The sequence below is a fragment of the Panthera onca genome, chromosome B4, assembly GCF_046562875.1.
Source record: "Panthera onca isolate mPanOnc1 chromosome B4, mPanOnc1 haplotype 2, whole genome shotgun sequence".
Lineage (NCBI taxonomy): Eukaryota > Metazoa > Chordata > Mammalia > Carnivora > Felidae > Panthera > Panthera onca.
The window spans coordinates 96688406-96700920 of NC_138345.1; positions in this window are offsets into that span (position 1 = coordinate 96688406).

The following is a 12515-nucleotide window of genomic DNA, read 5'->3' on the forward strand; positions in this document are numbered from 1 at the left end:
CATAACAAGTCTTTAAAAAATTGCTTGGATATGCATACCCAAAAGAAAATAGAAGGGAACATATATTTGTAATAAATATTCTTTGCGTATAACAATTCTTTTTTTTAAATGTGCATTTACTTATTTTGAGAGAGGCAGAGAGAGTGTGAGCAGGGAAGAAGAAGAAGAAGAAGAAGAAGAAGAAGAAGAAGAAAGAGAGAGAGAGAGAGAGAGAGAGAGAGAGAGAGAGAGAATTCCAAGCAGGCTCCACACTGTCAGCACGGAGGGAGTCTGATGCGGAGCTCAATCTCATGAATGGTGAGATCATCACCTGAGCTTGCTGGAAGCCGAGCTATCCCAGCCTGAGTGTCAGGGCCCAGGCTGTGGACGGATTGGTGACTGCAAGGTGGCCCACTGACAGTGAAGCTTCTTGTACTCCCGCTTTTAGGTAATTGGGCCTTAAAACTACCTGGGGTGTTGTCTGTTGGGGAATTGCCCTCGGCAAGCCCCCTGGGAAAAGAACCATTAGGGAAGAAAATAAGGTTCCGCAAGAAATTGTGCAGCCTTACGTTTAGCCCTTGCCATCCCCTATGGAGACTCCTCTACTTACAGGAAGGATAGCCTCATACCTTTGCCAGCATAGAGGGCCTGTAAAGAAGAGACATATGGATTTGAAAGCCTTACTCTGGCAACTAAGGAGTGTATCTCTGGGCACAGGTGACTTCAACCCCTAGACCCACCTGGCCCCTCGGAGGCATTCCAGTTGATGACTGAACCTAGTCAGTTAGGGTACAGAATGGTTCATTGGTTCCTAGGTGCATTGTATCTCTGAGAATGTATGAGGCATGGGTTTCTAAGGCTTTTTCGGCCCCTTCCTGGCACCTCGGATGGAGGCAAACACATTGTTCTTCTGGCCTCATGTGGTTAGGAGCTCATGTCCCTGTAACTGTTCCACTTGAGGTGTTGAGAAATGGAGGGCCTTTCATGCGAACAGCAAAGTAAATGCTTCATAGACTATAGATAATTATAGATAAACAGATGCATAATGGAATGATGTAAGAAATTAATCAATAATCAAAGGGTATGTGGGAACATTATGAGAAAATCGCCATGTTATTTCTTAAAGGTTGATTACACATAGGAACATTTTTAAAATTAGGTAATGTTAGAAAAACATAGACGATGTATGCTATAAGGAAATCACTAGCAAATATAATGGCACGTTTGCTACAATAAATTGGCCAGTTCAACACACTGCTGTTGTCTGTGTCCATTTTTATTTCAATTTTTTATTTTAGTTGTTTTATTTTAGAGTTGTTTTATTTTCACTTTTTCGCCGATGCCATCCATCCTTCGGGAACCCCTGGATCTGCTGGAGCTGGACTCCAGCATGAGCTGAAATCAAGAGTCGGAAGCTTAACCAACTGAGCCACCCAGGCACCCCTATAGCAATTCTTACGCCTTAGAATATAAAATGATGGGTCAAATCAGTCAGAAAATAAATTCAGCTTAGAGAATATAAGGAAAACACTTCAAATAGATTTATCAAAAATGCATTCAAAATATACTATTGCTATTAAAATGGAAAAAATTATCTTTAAAATTACTTTCATTTTTTGCTTGTTAATTTATTTTAAATTTATTTGTAAATCTAGGGCTTACCACTGAAAAGAGTTCCATCTATTAATTCACAAAGGAATTTCTGAGGACAAGAATGTCAGGTCTATCTTTATCTAGGTATATGCATATATAAAGATGAAGAGATAATGTGCTTAAGAACAAGAAATGTTAGTCTTGAATATCATTGGGCCATTTACTGTGTGATGCTGCAATATCATTTAAAGAATTATCTCCATTTGGAATAATATAATTGCTCAGTTGGGGTGTTGTGGTCAGCCAGGAGATAGAAGATATCTGAATATTTGTACTTTTTAAAATATTTCTATCTTGTTCATTGAAGTCTGCATCCATTAGAAGGTTAGCCACAAAGTACATACTACCTGCTGTTAAGAAGCATAAATTGCCTTGAATGCTATTCTGTGACAGATAAAAAAAAAAAAGGCAAAATAAACCAATTATGAAAAGCAGATTAAATGAGTACATAACATAAAGGAAATTCAAAACATCTGTGGAAAGTGAATGTGAGTATTCTTTTTACCATAGCTTAGAAGAGGAGAAGACTTTTTCATATTCAAATACAAATACTAGGGGAATCCAGAAGATAGTACAAGAAGAAAACTTTTTTTTTTTTTTTACCATTCCCAACATTATGGTTAGAGAAAAACCAGATTTTTACAAAACTATTAAGTGTTTTTTGGCTATGCAATCTAAATATAATTCACTTTTGACCAAGTGAAAATCCAAACAGTATTACTTAATAACATAAATTTCTTTTCAATTAATTTTCTCTGACTATTTTTAAGGCGGGGTTAAAGAACAGCAGGTTGAGTTGAAATTACATTTCTAATGGCCTTAAATCCTTTTCTGGGAACAATGTGGGTACTAAGCAATACACTTCTTGCCTTTTATAAAAATTCTTTTGGCCTTTACAAAGTAATTTAATAATAACTCAGTTTGTATACATTATAAAGTTTTCATTATCATTGTTTCCATTTGATCTATGAGCCACTGTAGGTAGCTTCCAGTAAGAAAGAATGGTAAGAAGCATTATGGGTAAGTCACAAGAACAAAACCCGAGATCTGCCTTTGTTACTCAGAGGCAGTATACTGAAAGTATTTTCCCAAGACTAGGTAGAAGCTGAAAGCATTATTACCAAAGAGAGCCTAAAAGCACAAGTTAAGTCAAAGCACTGGTGGCTTGGAGGGACAAGAATACTCAGCAGTCCAGAGTGGGCAAGGCTATGGGCTTTAATGTCAGAACATTCTGGGTGCAAGTCTTGGGTTCGCTTCTCACAAACTATGAGATATTCTAGGCTGTAAGCCTTAGTTTTCTTCCAGTAAAATGGGCTTAAAATTGTATTCAAGTCACAGAGTTGTTGAATGGATTACATGAGATAATATGTGTTAAGCAACTTTTACCATGCCTGGCACAGTGGATGCATACTTGTGGTGGTTATTATATCATCATTGTAAACTTCATCATCATCATCATCATAATTATAGAATGAGAAGCCAAGAAGCAAAGAATTTGTGAGGAATGGTAATTTGTGTAGCAGCGATAAATTAGTGCAGTTTGGGAAACTAAGTTCGTAAGCTCTGGGCATGAAGTGGGTCTTTCCATGTGCCATGCAGACCTCAGCATGAGCTGCCAGAGCAGGACATTTCTGTAAAGTACTGCTCCAGGCTAAAAGTGTACTGGGGGAACACACATAGTCCAAAATTGTCATCCATACTAGCCGGCTAAAACCTATCATTACATATGAACCCCTTTGGGTCATGTGCTGACCACCTCTGTCTGAAAATCTTGTGTGATTTAGATACTAGCCCAAAATATGACATCAAAGTACTGCGTTAAATTGGAAATCTGAGGAAAGAATGATGGGGAGAGAGCAGTGGTTAATTTTGTTTCTATGTGGCCAACATACATTCTTGTATTGCTATTTTACTAAAACAGCTTGTCCAGCTTCCCCAAGAAGTAGGGGTGTGAGGAGTTAAGAAGATCCCTCATCAATATGCTCAGAAATGTAGCAAGTACTGAAGCTGTATGGGTTGATCTAAAACTTTCCTAAAAAGTAAGGTGTCAAGAGTAAGATAAGTAGCAACAGGTTAACTAAATTTTGTTCACTTGAGAGGCCATAAGGGCACACCATTGGTAGGGAAGACAGAGAAAAGAGTGGTAAAGGAGTTTCCTAGGTACAGCTCCTGGAAATATGTCATGGCTGGCTATTAGATGCTATGGACCAAAGCCACAGGGAACAGAGTGAATTAAATTATGTCACTTTTCTGCTCCAAAGCCTTCAAAGACTTCCTCTTTCACTTAAAAATAAAATTCTATCCTTACAATGGTTTGAATGGTCTTAAATTCACAAGGTTTACCTTTCTGACCTCATCTTTTTTTTTAATTTTTAATTTATTTTAATTTATTTTTTTAACATTTTTATTTTTTATTTTTGAGAGACAGAGACAGAGCATGAGTGGAGGAGGGGCAGAGAGAGAGAGGGAGACATAGGATCCGAAGCAGGCTCCAGTCTCTGAGCTGTCAGCACAGAAACCCACACGGGGCTGGAACTCGGGGACTTGGAGATCATGACCTGCGCTGAGGTCGGACGCTTGACCGACAGAGCCACTCAGCTGCCCCAATGACCTCATCTTATATAGATTGTTTCATGGCTGGCTCATTTTCAATCTTCGGGTCTTAGCTCAGATTCTACCTTTTTGAGAAGTTCTCTGCCTGCCAATCACTCTTCATCACTTTGGCCAGAACTATGTCATACTGGTTGTTAAATATTTTGAATATCACACTTGCTGTATTATATATATTAGAAAAGCGCTTCACAGGGTACTTAAGTCACAGAGGTGTTGGATGGATTCAATAAGACAATGTATCACCATGCCTGGCACAGAGAAAATGCTAGGTGCACACTTGTGATGGTTATTATTATTATATTATAACGCTATGTTATATTTTAATTATATAATTATATTATATTTAATTATATAAGTACATCGTCATTATCATCATCAAATCAGAAAAGAGGCCCAAAAGGCAGTGGTGACAAAATACGGCAGTTCAGGAAACTAAGTTGGCAAAGTGGGCATGAAACAGGTATTTGTGTCATATAGACCCTACTAATTTCCTCTAGTATTTATCATTGTCAAAAATCTTATTTGCTAACTTGATTTTCTTTTTTTCTATATCTTCCCTAGCTCACAGGCAATCTCCATGAAGTAGGTACTTCTTTTGTTCTAAACCCTACAATTTCTACAACTCTTTGAAGTACCTTTTAAATATATAAAGTGGTAATATATATCCAAGATATAGTGTTTAATTAAATACCATATAATGTATTAAGTGATATTTTAAAAATATTTAACCGTCAGTAAGCCTGATCACTGCCCAATCAGAAGGGAAACTGCCATATTGAGGAAGCAAGGTCCTGGAGTTGCTGAATTGTGGGAATGTCTCCATAGGTCTAAGAACAGTGATAGCCTGGATGACTGAGTGGTGGTGATGGAGTTCTTAGGAGTTTGAGGACTTCTACCAGTTCAAACTGGTAGAAGTATTTCATATTTTACTAGCCAATAGAGGTATATTAGTTATCAATTGCTGTATAACAAAATACCAAAACTTATTGCATATGCCAGACATCTAGGCCTGGCATAACTGGATCCTCTGCTAAGAGTCTCACAAAGCAAATTTAAATCTAATCAAAGGTTTTGGTGAGACTGCATTCTGCTCTGGAGCTAATGTATCATTGTGCTAATGTGCACTCCTTTTGGGTGTCGACTGAGGTTCCTATTTTCTTTCTTCAACCACCACCTTCAGCAACTTGAAGACTCTCATAGTTCCTTATAATGTGAGTCCTTTATAAGCCTTCCCACAACATAGCAGTTTACTTCTAGGACAATAAGACAATTTTTCTTATCTCAGGAAAAGCCTAAACCTGCCTCTAAAGAGCTCACCTGATTAGGTCAGGCCCATCTGGGATAACATCTCTTTAGCCTAACTCAAAATCAAACTGATTAGTGACTTAATTACATTTGCAAAACTCCTTCACCATTGCATATAATGTAAATTAATCATCCATATTCACAAACCGCATCCATACTCAAGGGGACAGTACTGGCCGTGTACACCAAGGGTATGAGTCTTGGAGGCCATCTTGGAACTCTGCCTACCACAATAGCTTTACCAGTAAGAACTAGCCTATTATGAGCCCCATCATTTAATAAAATTATTTTGGCTTTCATATGTAACTTAGAGACATGTTGAAATTTCTTAGTTGCTCTCTTTGAGCTAAGGAATCTAGCAGCGAAAGAGACAACAATCTTGGCTCTGAGGTCAAGAAAAATAAATGTAATAAAATGGAAAATGCTTTTTGATAATGCATTTACAGTCTTAATAGCTTCTCTGTGAAACTTTATAGCCATTTAGTTAGCTTTCTTCCTCCCTCCCTTCCTTTTCTTTCTTTCTTTCTTTCTTTCTTTGTCCCTTTCTTTCTTTCTTTTTTTCTTCTTTCTTTCTTTCTTTCTCCCTTTTTTCTTTCTTTCTTTCTTTCTTTCTTTCTTTCTTTCTTTCTTTTTTCTTCTTTCTTTCTTCCTTCCTTCCTTCCTTCCTTCCAGAAGTGAAGAACAACTAAAAATGCAAATGAACATTCATAAAGGATTTTTATATACTACAAGCCTAAACATAACCCTAAAATATATAGCATGTCTTTGTTAGAATTGTATGAAAATATTTGTAAAAAGCTGCATTTGACATTAAGTTACTTCAAACTATTGACCAGTTATGTATTTATGCACTAATGTAGAAAACTTACATTTTTTCAAATGGAAACGAAAGCACACTTTACATAAACACAAAAGGTTAGCAAAATTCTAATGAATTGTTTTTGGGCACAAAACCTATGATGTCCATGATAAAATAGACATTTCAAATTATGTAACATTTTAAGACTCCCACTTCTTTCTATCAAAGAAAGAAGATGGTATTTAGCCTCCTACTGTTAACAACCAAAAAGTAGGGGGTGGGGGAAGACACTTGAAACAGCTATTTTAATTTACTAGACAATAAGCAGAGGAAGCTGGTGATCTTTAAGAGAAAAGAAACAACTAATGTGAATCCTACTATGTCTCTGGCTATCTCCAAGAGATGGTTTCCAGACAACAATGGAGAAAGGTGAGATCCATACAGAGCCCTGTCTCATTAAGCTGAGGAATCAGAGATAGGAGCTCAAGGAGGCAAAGATAGTTAAATTTTGTAGGGCAGGAGACTAGAGAGAAGGGAGCCACATATATAAAGATCTTTAGAAATCCGCATTGGGGTTCCCTTGTGTCTTTGGCTAAGGATTGATTTGTGCACATATTTAGGAGAACTTGATATGATGAGGGAAAAAATACCAGATGCTGTGAGTGGAACAATTTCTTGAGCTCACAGAAGATTGGGAGAAGTTCATGTTTCAGCCATTCCAAGTGGTTAATAAAAAAAGCCACCTGGGTGGCTTTCCTCCACATTGTGATTCAGGAAGCTTGGATGCTGCCAGCCCATGGCTATATCACCTGATTCAGAGTTTTCTGTGTCTAGCTAATGGAAAGGAAATAAGAAAGATGTATGTAGAGGAGGTTTAATTATCATCCAACTAGGTAATGTCATTTCTTAGTTCATGCACATTCATTTAGCTAGAATTTACTGACATGACCTGCAAAGTAGCCTTATAAACATAGTTCAGCTGCTTGCCTAGGGAAAAGAGAAAAGAGAGTTGGGTAAACATTTAACAGCCTCTCCCATACCAGAGTACTGATTCTATATTTAAGAAAAAGGGTCAGTGCATGGACTCATTCGCTTATACTACAACAAGAACGTTCAAGACCAACAAAAGAAAAGTAGCTACTGTTTTGAGTGAATGATTGAACTTCTTTCTGAACACCCACCCTCTGGAGAGTAGAAAGTAAGTAAGTAAATATCTAATTTGGTTTGGAGCTTGGCCATATCAAATTATTTAAATAGACCCTTATAGTAGAGTTTAGTCTTTCTTGGACATTTTTCAGTGTCTCAGATTTGGAGACTTCCTCTTCTCCTTCTCCCCTTCAGGCAAGGTCTAGTGTATGAGTGGAGGCAAGCGGGGCTTAAGTGGACTTGAGTTAGAAGAAGAGGCTCAAGTTCCTTTTTACACAAAGTCTGGTGTTGTCTGACTGCTGAAGCAAACTCATGTGTAGTCAGGTAATCAGAGCCCTGATACCCTGTGATGCTTAAGTCTGTAACTGGTGATCTCATTATTATAATTATTTTGAGCCTGAAAATGCCGTGTGGTACTCTGTCACCTTGATTTCTGCTAATTGTAGAACATTGGGCATCTGCCAGATTCTCTATCTGTCATGCCAGCCTGGAGATCCTCTCAGACTCTGGCCAGGGAAGTAGGCACTTTTCTTGTCCATAATACATATCTTTGCAGATCCATTGACTCTCAACACATCCATGAGACATGGGAATCAAGGGTGGTTTGGGAATGTTGCAACCTAGGGCCCTCTGTGCCACCAATTACCTTGATCTGTCAACACTTGGGATGGCTACAGACATTTGGTGAGATAGTCTCCTTCTTGAACTCTAATCAGAGATTGGGGACACTCTGCCCTCTTCCTTGGTGGTGTAACTGGACTAACATGAAGAGGCTCTTTGATGAGTTACCAACAGAGACTGTACTAGGTGGAGTCGTCACACAAAGTAATCTTTCTTTGCAGCAAATAAGGAAATCACAAAGAATAATATCCAAAGCAGTGACTCCTGGAACAGGGGTAAGCAAGCAGGTTCTTTATATGTAGGGTTTAGGATAAATATTTGGAAAGAGAAGACTTGTCATTGCATGTAAAGGTGGGCTTATGGTCATACAGGTGTACTTAGAAAACATGTCTGTTCATTTGTATGTTGTGTTAATGAAGCTTGTGCTCCTCTGAAGGTGCAGACTTTAACATTATAGTGAAGTACAGGTAACTGTCAGACATTTCTTGGCTCATCTGCATAGACATTGATGTAGTGGCTGAGCTCAGGCTGGTATAGGCTGGCTTCTAAGACCATTCAGGCTGAGGAATGCAGGACCTTGCTGGTTTATAGGCTGGAACAGGCTTCTATACAGAGGGCTAGTGTATTTGTTGGTAAAGTCTGAAAAGAAACAATAGCTGATTAGGGAGAAACAGTTCTCTGAAAAACAAGCTTCAAATTTTCTGCTAATTACACCTCATTAACCCTGTGGGACACAATTTCAGAGGTACCTAGAGACAGGACATATTCACCTTTGTCTCTCTTCTATATCCCACTTTTCTTGCCAATATCCCAGGGCAAGAGGAGAAATTTTTTCACTTCCTCAGTATCATACAATCTTTATATCACAAAAGTAACATGGCTCTTTAAGGTTGGTGGAAGATCATTTCTATGCTAGAGGCGAACCCCGTATTCCACATCTTTCAGTCTCTATTTCAATGAAGTATAACAGGAACAAAGCAATCTTGCAGTTCCTCTCTCAAGAATACAGGCTGATTGGAAAACCAATCAATTCAAGGCATAATATTGACGGTGGCAAAACTATCGTCCCAATAGTCCTGAGTTACATATTTGAAGTCAAACATTATACTGCTTCTTCACCCAGAATCACATCTGCAAATCTCAAACTTTTTCCTTCTCCCTTAAAGAACTGTTCATCTGCTCCATCCCAGGTAGAGGAATGCTTCGGGTAAACCACTGAAAATCTTCCATTCAGAAAGGCAAGAAAGACAACTTATGAATACTATTCAAAATACCTTTCCTATTACAAATGTCTTCATGTTATTCTGAGGAGAATATTTTACAATACAAACTATCTTTGTATTGTTGGCTCCCACTCCCACAAATAGGGTGGCCAACTATTCTGGTTTGCTTGAGACTCAGTTTTCCTGAGATGTGAGACTTGCAGTGCTAAAACTGACAGTCCTGGGTAAACGGAGGCAGTTTTTCCACACACGCACCCCCTCAATATGCATGCACGCACATGCACACACACACACACATACTGCCCAGTCTGCAAATATTGAGCAACTGTGAGAATAATATTATTGTATTAATATGCTGAAAAAGTCTCTGTGGCTTTCCTTAGCTTAAAAAATCCCTTCTCTTCCTACAAGAGGTGGGAGATTAGAGAAGACATGATAAGGGGGACAGAATGGCTGGGTCTGGCCACAGTTAATTTGTTTCGTATTTATAAACGCTTGAATTACCCATTTTCTGGTCAATGCCACAATAGCTAATTTCTATGGACTTTTTAGAGGCAGCAGTCCGTGCTTTATTCAGTCAGTAAAATGCCTTATTTTGTCGACCAAAGTGCTAGTTTACGTTCTTATATTTGTTTTAAAACAGCTGTTCTGCATTCATTTAGTCAACTCATATTTCCTATTGTGTTTTACTTGTAAAATAATTACTATTACAATGGATTTATATGTTGAAGTAATGCCTGCCTTCTACAATTGTCCTAATAAATTTTGTATTACTTTCGTGATTTATGGTTGTAGTTGCCTAGACAGCAATAGAAATATTTAGAGGGCAATCCAATTGTTTAAACTTAGCGATTTATATTCTCTAAAAATTGCAATGAGTATATATTTCCTTAAAGAATAACTGTAATACTACTACCTAATAACTATTTTGTATATATGTAATCCTTTCAATGCTTGGTCATATACTTTAGTCTGTCTGTCTGTCTCTCTTTCCTTTTTACTTGGAACCAGCTTTGCTAAGATGACTTAACCAGTATCAAAATAACCTAGACATGTAACAGCTTCAAATTCGTGCACTCGACCAAAGATCCACAGGATTGGAAATTCAGAGGTACAGGGCAGTTTTTATAAACCCCTTTTGTACCTTCATGTTTGAGAACCACATCACTACTGTAGAAATAACTAGGACCCACTATGACCCTTGTAACAGTTACTGTAACTGTGGTCACAGTGTCTGGGTGTGTGTTAGACTAATAACACACACTTTCTCTAGCACATGGTTTATTATTTTGCTGTATGGTAGTCAAACCTAACCTGCACAGTCTGTGAGAGCTCCATATGTAGACCACACAATATTTTCACAGGCTAAAAGAGACAAGTGTGTAAAAAAGTAACTTTATTTTCTCATAACTGAACTTAATTTCTATCTTGATTCCCAGTTTTATCCAGGATCGACATCTGCAAGCAATACATTCTAGCAAAACTTAGACATTTTGCAATCATTTTGAGCTAGAAATCAAATATAGAATCGTTTCTCCTTACTCTCTTCATCCCTGGAGTTGCTTCTAAGATTCAGGGCTTATAAAAAGAAAAATGTGTGTTATTGGTAAAGAAAAGACTCCACTTCTTGGTCTTGATCTGTCCTGTGCTGGCATCCAAGGAAACACACAATTGTTTGGCTTCTATTTCCACTGGCCTTTGTTTCAATGGCCTCTTGCCACTTGGTACAAGCTACTATTTGTGAAAGTGTATCACCATTGAGTTAAAGATTGGTTAATTTTATGTCATTCTACTAGCTTCAGCTAAGATTTGATTATTTTCTGAACCTTGCAGAGACTAAGGGAAACAAAGTTCTCATCTTCTCTGCCATTGAAATCCCAAGCAGTCATTGTCATTCAACTACACCCATGTGACCTGGGGGCACATTTGTAGGCCTATTAGAGTTCAGCTGGAAAGTGGGCCTCAAGTATCCTCTGGTTTTGTTTTGCCAAATTTAGAGGTGCATCAAGATCCAGGCAGCCAAGCTCTATATTTCTTTACAGTTTTTTATTCTCTTCCCCCCAGTTTGAGAAATAATTGATATACATCACTGTGCAAACATGATGGTTTGATATATATATGGTGAAATGTTTACCACAGTAAGTTCAGCTAATATCCATCTTCTCATATAGGTACTATTAGTAGAAAAGAAAGAAGAGAAGAGAAAAGAGGAAACCTATCCTTGTAATGAGGATTTTTAGGGTTTTACTCCCTTAACAACTTGCCTACCATACAGCAGTGTTGGCTAGCATCACTATGCTGTATAACATCTTATAACTGGAAATTTGTACTTCTGACCACCTTCCTCCCACTCCCCTTCCACAATTCTTTTTTTTTTTTTTTTCTTCCCAACTAGAGACAGAACTGGAGTTTTGAGTGTGGGGTAAGTGCTACAAAAACATAAAAAGGTGGCTTTTTTGTTTGTTTTGTTTTTACCAACATTTACCTAGATTGGGAGTTTACAAAGCCTAAAAGGCAATAACTTACCATTAGTTCTCTACATCTTCTATTGATAACCTCCATTTGGAGCAAGAGTAGTCTCATGTCTTACCCCCAAATTGAGGCAAGTCTTGGGTTAATATTAAGTACAGGTTGAAGGGAGATTTAATTAAAATTAAAATATTTTACAGCATCTTCTTGTATGTGTAAAGTAGTTAGCACAGAGCTGACTACTAAGAACTACCTGATAATTTATAACAGCCACAATCATATTTTTGGCTAAAATTATTAAGTGGCTTTATGCATGAGGCTGTATGCATAACTCCTTATATTTGTGATCCCATTTAAAACTCACCACATCTCCCTGAGATGGAAATTATTATCTCCATTTTACTGATGAGGGAAAAGTTTAGGGAAATTAAACCCGTTACTCAACGACACACTGCCAGCAGAAGATAAAGCTGATTCTCAACTCCAAGTCTATTTTACAGCCTAGCCTCTGTCTTGACAATGTCACCATCCCATGACTGCCTCTCCTGCCTCTCCTGTTGCCTCTCTTATTCTGGGGCTGGCTTAGCAAGCCCAAGGTTTTCACATGACATGGAGTAAGAGAGGTTATGGGAATAGCATGAACATGATATGTTTGTATGACAGTGATGGTATCCATATGCAAAAATGGAGTTTTTATGAAAACATAC